This window comes from Aegilops tauschii, chromosome 1 (assembly GCF_002575655.3).
Source record: "Aegilops tauschii subsp. strangulata cultivar AL8/78 chromosome 1, Aet v6.0, whole genome shotgun sequence".
NCBI lineage: Eukaryota > Viridiplantae > Streptophyta > Magnoliopsida > Poales > Poaceae > Aegilops > Aegilops tauschii.
Window position 1 is genome coordinate 270,166,555 of NC_053035.3, and position 9,024 is coordinate 270,175,578.

The following is a 9,024-nucleotide window of genomic DNA, read 5'->3' on the forward strand; positions in this document are numbered from 1 at the left end:
GGGTCGTAGCAGTTACAGGAGCCATCTCCTGAATATGGTCCGATGACAGATTTAAGTCATGTTCATCGGAGCGAGGGGGAGCGATCGCCATGGTCTCAAATCCGTTGAAGATCAGGTCTCCACGGATATCTGCGACGTAGTCCAAGCTTCCAAATCTGACCTGGTGGCCAGGGGCGTAGCTATCGATCTGCTCCAGATGGCCGAGCGAGTTGGCCCGCAGTATGAAGCCGCCAAATACGAAGATCTGTCCGGGGAGGAAGGTTTCTCCTTGGACAGCGTCACTATTGACGATTGAAGGGGCCATCGAACCTTTCGTCGACGGCACAGTGGAACTCTCAATGAAAGCACCAATGTCAGTGTCAAAACCCGTGGATCTCGGGTAGGGGGTCCCGAACTATGCGTCGAAGGTCGATGGTTACAGGAGACAGGGGACACGATGTTTACCCAGGTTCGGGCCCTCTCTATGGAGGTAATACCTACTTCCTGTTTGATTGATCTTCATGAATATGAGTATTACAAGAGTTGATCTACCACGAGATCGTAATGGCTAAACCCTAGAAGCCTAGCCTGTATGACTATGGTAATGAGTATATCCTTTCCGGACTACACCCTCCAGTTTATATAGACACCGGGGGGATCTAGGGTTACATAGAGTCAGTTACATAAGGAGGAATCTTCATAGTTGGTCGCCAAGCTTTCCTTCCACGCCAAGGAGAGTCCTATCCAGATACGGGTGCCGTCTTCGGCCTTCATGTCTTCACAGCCCACCAGTCCGGCCCATGGATAACAGGCCGGACGTCCGAGGACCCCTTAGTCCCGGACTCCCTCAGTCGCCAACACCAAGAAGCTTCAATTCCAATCCTTTATGGAGACCTTCATTGACGCAGCTACTCGCATTGCAAACGGCATCGACCTGGACAGTTTCTTCGAGCCAGCAAGTCCTGCTCCTACCGAGTGAAAAACTTGATAACTTTAACCTCATTTGCCTCGGAATGCCGAGTGATTCTTTAATCATTAAACTCTTTTTGGCTTGACGCCCGAGTACTTCTGCTAGTGGTTCTGAACCTTCATGGATTTATCCGAACTTGGTTGCTTTATTTGGATGTAGTTGCTTTGTCTGTATTGATTTCGAATTTTTTGACTTAGGCGAATCTAGGATCGCAGCTGAGTCTCCGAGTGAGAGGATTGCTCTCCACTTGGAGTAGACGTTGTACTTGTGATGCAGCTCAGAGTGCAACCATACGTTGTACTTGTGGCGCAATTCAGAGTGCAACCATTCGTTGTACTTGTGGCGCAGCTCAGTGTGCGCGGCCAAACTTCCGAGTGAGATGGTTGCTCTTCACTCGGAGTATGTTTTGCAACTTAGGCAAGTATGGGATCGCAGCTAAGCCCCCGAATGAGAGGGTTGCTCTTCACTCGGAGTGTTTTTGTGACTTAAGCGAGTACGGCTTCGCAGCTAAGCCCCAGAGTGAGAGGGTTGCTCTTCACTCGGAGTGTTTTTGAAACTTAGGTGAGTACGGGATCGCAGCTAAGCCCCTGAGTGAGAAGGTTGCTCTTCACTCGGAGTGTTTTTGAAACTTAGGCGAATCGGGTTCGCGGCTAAGCCCCGAGTGAGATGGTTGCTCTCCACTCAAAGTGTTTTTGTAACTTAGGCGAGTACAGGATCGTAGCTAAGCCCCCGAGTGAGAGGGTTGCTCTTCACTCGGAGTGTTTTTGAAACTTAGGCGAGTACAGGAAAGCCCCCGAGTGAGAGGGTTGCTCTTCACTCGGAGTGTTTTTGAAACTTAGGCGAGTACGGGAAAGCCCCCGAGTGAGAGGGTTCCTCTTCACTCGGATTGTTTTTGAAACTTAGGCGAATCGGGTTCACGGCTAAGCCCCCGATTGAGTGGGTTGCTCTTCACTCGGAGTGTTTTTGAAACTTAGGCGAATCGGGTTCGCGGCTAAGACACCCACTGGGGGATTTGAACACACATGCTTATGTGAAAACAATAATTAAGATACTGCAAAAATCATGTCTTTGATAAGCAAACTTAAGGATTCTCATTACAACTCGTCAATCCAAGTGTTTACGTATAAAAACGGCGGAGCAGATTCGCATTCCACGGGCGTGGCTCGTCTTCTTTCTTGGCTACGTTGTAAAGGTGATACGCCCTCTTGTGGAGCACCTTGGTGATGATGAAGGGACCTTCCCAGGCTGGAGCGAGCTTGTGAGGCCGTTTCTGGTGCACTCGGAGCACAAGGTCTCCTTCCTGAAATGCTCGGCCTCTGACATTTCAGGCATGGAATCGACGCAGGTCTTGTTGATAGATTGTCGACCGGATCAGAGCCATCTCTCGTTCCTCCTCTAGGAGATCAACTGCGTCCTGGCGTGCCTGTTCTGCTTCAGCCTCTGAGAAGAGTTCCACTTGGGGGGCATTGTGCAGCAAATCACTCGGAAGCACGGCTTTAGCACCATATACCATGAAGAAAGGGGTTCGATCAGTTGACCTATTGGGAGTCGTTCTCAATCCCCAAAGGACAGATGGCAACTCAGTCACCCAAGCTCCAGCTACGTGCTTGAGGTCACACATCAATCGGGGTTTCAGCCCTTGTAGGATCAAGCCATTCGCTCTTTCCGCCTACCCATTCGTCTGCGTGTGCACAACGGATGCATAATTGACCTGAGTGCCTTGGGAAGCGCAGAATGCTCTGAACTCATCAGAATCAAAGTTGGAGCCGTTATCTGTGATAATGCTGTGAGGGACTCCATATCGGAATATCAACTCTCCGATGAAACTAATGGCAGTGCTTGAGTCAAGATTCTTTATAGGCTTGGCCTCGATCCGTTTGGTGAACTTGTCGACTGCTACGAGCAAATGAGTGAATCCGCTTCTGCCGGTCTTGAAAGGTCCAACCATGTCCACCCCCAAACTGCAAATGGCCAGACGAGTGGAATAGTCTTCAAGGCAGATGCAGGCTTGTGAGACATGTTTGAGTAAAACTGGCAGCCCTCGCACTTATCGACTATATCTTGAGCCATCTCATTGACACGCGGCTAGTAAAATCCCGCTCAGTATGCTTTGGCCACGATGATGCGTGGTGACCACAGGTCCCTGAGTGAATCTCATTTAAGATTAGTCTATCTTCTTCTGGAGAGATGCAACGCTGAGCTACTCTGGTAACACTTTCTCTGTAAAGCTGTCCACTTATCACCGTGAAGGCTTTGGATCTACGGACGATTTGGCGGGCCTCATCTTCATCCTCTGGGATCTCCTGCCTGAGCAGATATGCAATATATGGCACCGTCCAGTCGGGAGTGATCACTAAAACCTCCATCATCAAGTCGACTACAGCTGTGACTTCAATCTCAGTCGGATTGGTTGAACTTATCGGTTGTGGGGGCTCCTCCGTATAGGGATCTTCTTGAACTGATGGGGTGTGGAGATGCTCCAAGAACACATTACTGGGAATGGGTTTCCGAGTGGAACCTATCTTCACCAGATCAGCAGCCGCTTGATTCTTGAGTCAGGGTATGTGGTGGAGGTCCAACCCTTCAAACTTCTTCTCTAATTTTCTCACTACATTGCAGTAACGAGTCATGGCAGGGCTCCTGATGTCCCACTCCTTCATTACTTGATTGACCACCAAATCTGAGTCGCCGTAGACCATCACGTGACGGATGCCTAGTGAGATGGCCATATGCAACCCATATAGAAGTGCCTCATACTCAGGTTCATTATTTGAGGAGTCGAAGTGAATCTGAAGGACATCCGCCACGGAGAAAGGAAAGGCCCCCAAGGAGGGACCGGACTCGCCGCCGCCCAAGAGGGGGCATGGACGTCCCTGCAAGTACGCTGCGATGCCGGCGGCGGCTCCCCGAGGGTGTGGGCGCGCCCCTCAAAGGCAGGTGCTGCCTCCGGCAGCCGTGGGGGTGCACCTTCCCGCGACGGGAGTTGCCGCGGCCGGGGCAACTGCAGCGAAGAGGGGAGGCGCGCAGCGGCCGTCCGGCCACCGTGCCCGCGGTCCCACTCGGCTGATGCATCCCCGGAGTTCATGGTGTGGGCAGAGAGGCCCGCAGGCGTCTGGTTCGAGCTCCCGCGCTTCTTCGCGGGTGTGCTGCTGGCCGGGGGACCCGTGGCCTCTGGCTGTAGGCGGACGGCTGCTGCAGCAAGGCCTCGTGGGTGGAGGTCGAGGTCACCGCCACCGGCAACGTGTTCCTGTACCGCGGGTGGCAGCCGTTTGCCCGCGCGCGCGGCCTGTATGGGAGGTGCACCCTCCACTTCAGGTATGATAGCGCGGCCACCCTGTACGTCCGGGTCTTTGGGGACGATGGCCGGCGCCTGGGGTGCTGCCCCGAGAGCAACAACAACGATGACGACGATGACCGGAGGGGCGGTGTCATCCCCGGTGGTGAGCTTGCCCTTGGCGACGGTCACGGCGCCTCCAACAGTGGTGGCTCCTCTTCCGAGGAGAGCACGAGGGGCGGCGACTACAACGAGCCGCCATGCCGCCGAGCTCGAACCAGGGAGGGAGACAAGCCGCCTCATCGCCGCGCCCCAGTGAAGCAGGAGGAGGACTCCGACTGAGCGCGAGCGCTGCTGGAGCCGGGTCTCAGGAGCCGCTGTAGTCGCGCGGCTGCTTTCGCTTCTTTCTTTCTCCTGCATTAAAAAAGCGGAAGCCCCTATTGGGGCGTGCAATGGACCACGGCGCTTGCGCCATTATGTTATCGTTTTTATATTACATCCTGGTATTCATGTTGGGGCGTGTAATGGACCACGGCGCTTGCGCCATTCTCTCTTAAGGGTTCGATGGTCGTCAAGCCTCAGGAGGCGCCCAGTGGCTGCAGGGTCACACCTCCGGAGGTGCCACACCTCGCGCGAGTCCCCGAGCGTGGGCTAGTTGCCGCTAGTACGTCACGTCGTGGTGCCCGGAGGCACGGACTGAAGAGGGCGTGTGTGCCCGTAAGCTCGTTTGAGAGCGTCGCGCGAGGATTAAGACGCCAAAGGTCGGGGCACCAAGGCTTTGGCGAGGTGTGCTAACGGGTCGCCCCGGCACACACACCGTGCCCAGCCCCCGCGCGCGCGACGCGCGAGGGAGAGCAACGGGCAACTATTACCCTCCCTAAGGCAAGACCTGAAAGAGCGAATTCTGCGAAAAGAAAATTTTCCCCAACCCTTTCAAAAAAAAGACGCAAAAGCTCCAAATTTCATCTCAAGAAGTTGCAAATCAGCTATAGAAAGCAAGCAAAAGAACAGCCGCGTCCGGTACCTACACTAGTCTTCTGGTCTTCCCACCAGCGTGGAGCATGGGGCCTCCACTAGGACATGGGTGGGAGCCCCTGTGAGGCCTAGTGGTGGCATTCAGGAGACTCCGGGGCGTGTACAGCCCCAACTCATTATTACGTGAGAGTTTCACGAGCGAAGACTTGAGAGGCGCAATGCCTTGATCATGGATAGAACTTCTGGAGGTTCTCGATGTTCCAAGCGTTTTGGATGGGGACCCCGTCCTGCGTCTCCAGGCGCGCGGAGCCAGGGCTAGAGACACGGGCGATCCTGAACGGGCCCTCCCACAGGCGAGAGCTTGTGAATCCCCTCCCTGGAGAGCACCTGCCTCAGGACGAGGTCACGCACCTCGAGGGTCCTGAAGCAGACGCTACGACAGTGATACCGCCGCAGTGCCTGCTGGTACCTCGCCGCATGGAGCGAGGCTTGGCGGTGGCCCTCCTCCCCCAACACGAGGTCCATCCCCCGTGAGGCGTCCTGGTGTGCCTCGTCAAACGCCAAGACCCGCGGGGAGTGATGTTCGACCTCATGAGGGAGGACCGCCTCTGCCCCGTAGATGAGGAAGAATGGGGTCTCGCCCATGGGCTTGGTCGCGGTGGTGCGGATGGACCACAACACGGATTGGAGCTCATCGAGCCAGCCCCTGCCATAGGCCTCGAGTTTCTTCTTGAAGCTCCTCATCTTGAGGCCCCTCAGGACCTCTGCGTTGGCACGCTCGGCTTGGCCGTTGCTCCGTGGGTGTGCCACGGAAGCGTAGCATATCTGTGTTCCAAGTTTAGCATAATATGTTTTGAAAAGGTTGCTCGTGAACGAAGAGCCATTGTCAGTGATGATGCGGTTGGGAACCCTGAAGCGGCTCACGAGGCCCTTGATGAACTTGACGGCCGAGCCAGCTGGGATGGTGCGCACGAGCTCCACCTCCGCCCATTTGGTGAACTTTTCGATGGCGACGTAGAGGTAGTGGTAGCCCTCGGTTGCTCGAGGGAACGGGCCCAGGATATCCAGCCCCGAGACCGCGAACGGCCATGAGAGCGGAATGGTCTGGAGGCCCTGAGAGGGCTAGTGGGTCTGTTTGGCATGGAACTGTCATGCCTCGCAGGATCTCACCAGCTCAGTGGCGTCGTCGAGCGTTGTGGGCTAGTAGAACCCACTGCGGAACGCCTTGCCCACGAGGGTGCGCGACGAAGAGTGACGCCCACAGTCCCCGCTGTGGATGTCGGCCAGTAGCTCGCACCCCTGATCCTTGGAGATGCATCACAGAGAGACGTCATTTGGGCGCCTTATGTAGAGCTCGCCGTCCTGAATGCAGTACGCGGTGGCCTGGCAGGCCACACGTTCTGCGTCTTCCTCTTTTTCTGGCAGGTTGCCTTGGAGCAGGTATGCCTTGAACTCCTCGGTCTAGCACCCCTACTGAGGTTCGAGGGCGAGGAGCAAGCAAGCTCCAGAGGCCTGACCGCAGGCCAGGGTGCCCGAGGTGGGTGCCATGGGCGGTTCCTCTCGGGGCAGCGCCGGTCCTGCAGTGGGAGGAGCCACCGATGGCTTGAAGAGCCACTCCTCGAAGATGCCAGGCTTCCGGGGGTGGCGTCGGGATGCCGTCTTGGCGATGTTGTCTGCCTCCTTGTTCGTGCCATGCGGTACGTGCTGCAATTCCAAGCCCAAGAATCGTTTTTCAATTTTGCCTACCTCTTCAAGGTATGCCCCCATGTGCTCGTCTTTTGGCTTGTACGCCTTGTTGGAGAAGTTGACGAGGAGCTGGGAGTTGACCTTGATGGTCAGGCACTTGACCCCCAGAGCCACCGCGTCCTTGAGGCCGGCAATCAGGCCCTCATACTCTGGCTCAACGATGTTGTTGGAGACCTTCTCGCCATGCTGGAAGCAGAGTTGCACGGCGTAGTAGAGCTTGTCCTGGGAAGGTGAGATGAGCACGGCTCCAGCCCCCGTGCCTTGGCGCGTGAATGCACCGTCGGAGTACATGACCCAACCATCTGGTGCTTCGTCTCTGGGCGCGAGGGAGCATTCCTCGCCCACTCCTCGGTCAGGGATGTTAGTCCACTCTGCCACAAAGTCATCAAGGGCCGCGCCCTTGATGACTCTGGTGGTGCTGAACTCCAGCTGGAACGCTTGCAACTCGATGTTCCACTCTGCAACCCTTCCCGCAACGTTGGGGCTCCGGAGCACCTTCTCCAGGGGGTATGCTAAGACGACCTTGATGGGGTGACCTTGAAAGTAGTGGCGCAGCTTCCTGGAGGTGACGAGGAGTGCGAGCAGGAGCTTCTGTGGCATGGGGTAGCGCGCCCGCGCGTCACGCAGCACCATGCTGACAGAGTACATGGGATGCCCGATGAAGGAGGGGCCATCGATGGTGTCCTGCCCTTCTTGAGACGAGGGAGCCTCAGGAACTTCGCCGTCTTGTGGGGCAGCCGGGGTCTTAGGAGCTTTGTCCTGAGGTGGCGACGATACAGTCGGGCACGGGATGCTACATCGCGTGCCCGCATCCACGCGCTCTTCCAGGACTGCCACGAGTGCCGCGCTGGCTGAGTGGGGTGTGGCGGCCAGGTAAAGCACCAGGGGCTCAAGAGGGCGAGGTGCCACCATCACCGGCGGGCTGGTGAGCTACCTCTTGAGGTCTTGGAAGGCCACCTCTGCCTCCAGAGTCCACTCGAACGGGCCCTTCTTTTTCATCAGTTTGAAGAACAGGAGGGAGCATTCGCCTAGCTTGGAGATGAAGCACCCTAGCGAAGCTACGCAGCCCGCGAGCTTCTGCATCTCCTTGAGGGTCTGCGATGGGCTCATCCTTTCTATCGGCTTGATCTTCTCTGGGTTAGCCTCGATCCCCCTGTGTGACATTAAGAAGCCCAGCAGCTTGCCGGACGGGACACCGAACACGCACTTCTCCGGATTGAGCCGCAAGTTTACCTTGCGTAGGTTGGTGAACGTTTCTTCCAAATCTTCGACGAGCGTCCTCGCTTCCCGCAACTTGACCACTATGTCATCGATGTATGCCTCGGCATTTCTCCCGAGTTGCCGGCCCAGGGCAATGTGCATCAGTCGCTGGAAGGTGTCGCTGGCATTGCGCAGCCCGAACGGTATGAAGGTGTAGCAATACACCCTGCACGGGGTCAGGAAAGCTGTTTTCTCGACATCCTGCACCGCCATCTTGATTTGGTGGTAGCCTGAGAAGGCGTCCAGGAAGCACAACAAGTCAGACTCGGTGGTGGAGTCAATGATCTGGTCGATGCGCGGAAGAGGGAAGGGGTCCTGAGGGCAGGCCTTGTTGAGGCTTGTGAAGTCGACACACATACGCTCCTTTCCGCCCTTCTTGGGGACAATGACCGGATTGGCCAGCTAATCTGGGTGCAGCACTTCCCTAATGACGCTAGCCTCTTGGAGCTTGTGGACCTCCTGGATGATGAACTATTGCTTCTCCGAGGCTTGCCGCTACGTCTTCTGCTTCACCGGCCACGCCCCGGGGCACACCATCATGTGGTGCTCGATCACCCCTCGTGGGACGCCGACCAAGTCCGCTGCCTCCCACCCAAACACGTCCTTGTTCGCACGGAGGAAGCTGACCAGCGCCACTTCCTGGTCCGGGGGGAGGCCAGCGCCTATGGTGAAGGTGGAGCCTGAGCCCCCGTCGTCGACTGGCACCTACTTTTGTTGGGAATCATAGCATAATTTTAAATTTCCCTACGCTCACCAAGATGCATCTATGGAGTATACTAGCAACGAGGGGAAAGGAGTGCATCTACATACCCTTGTAGAT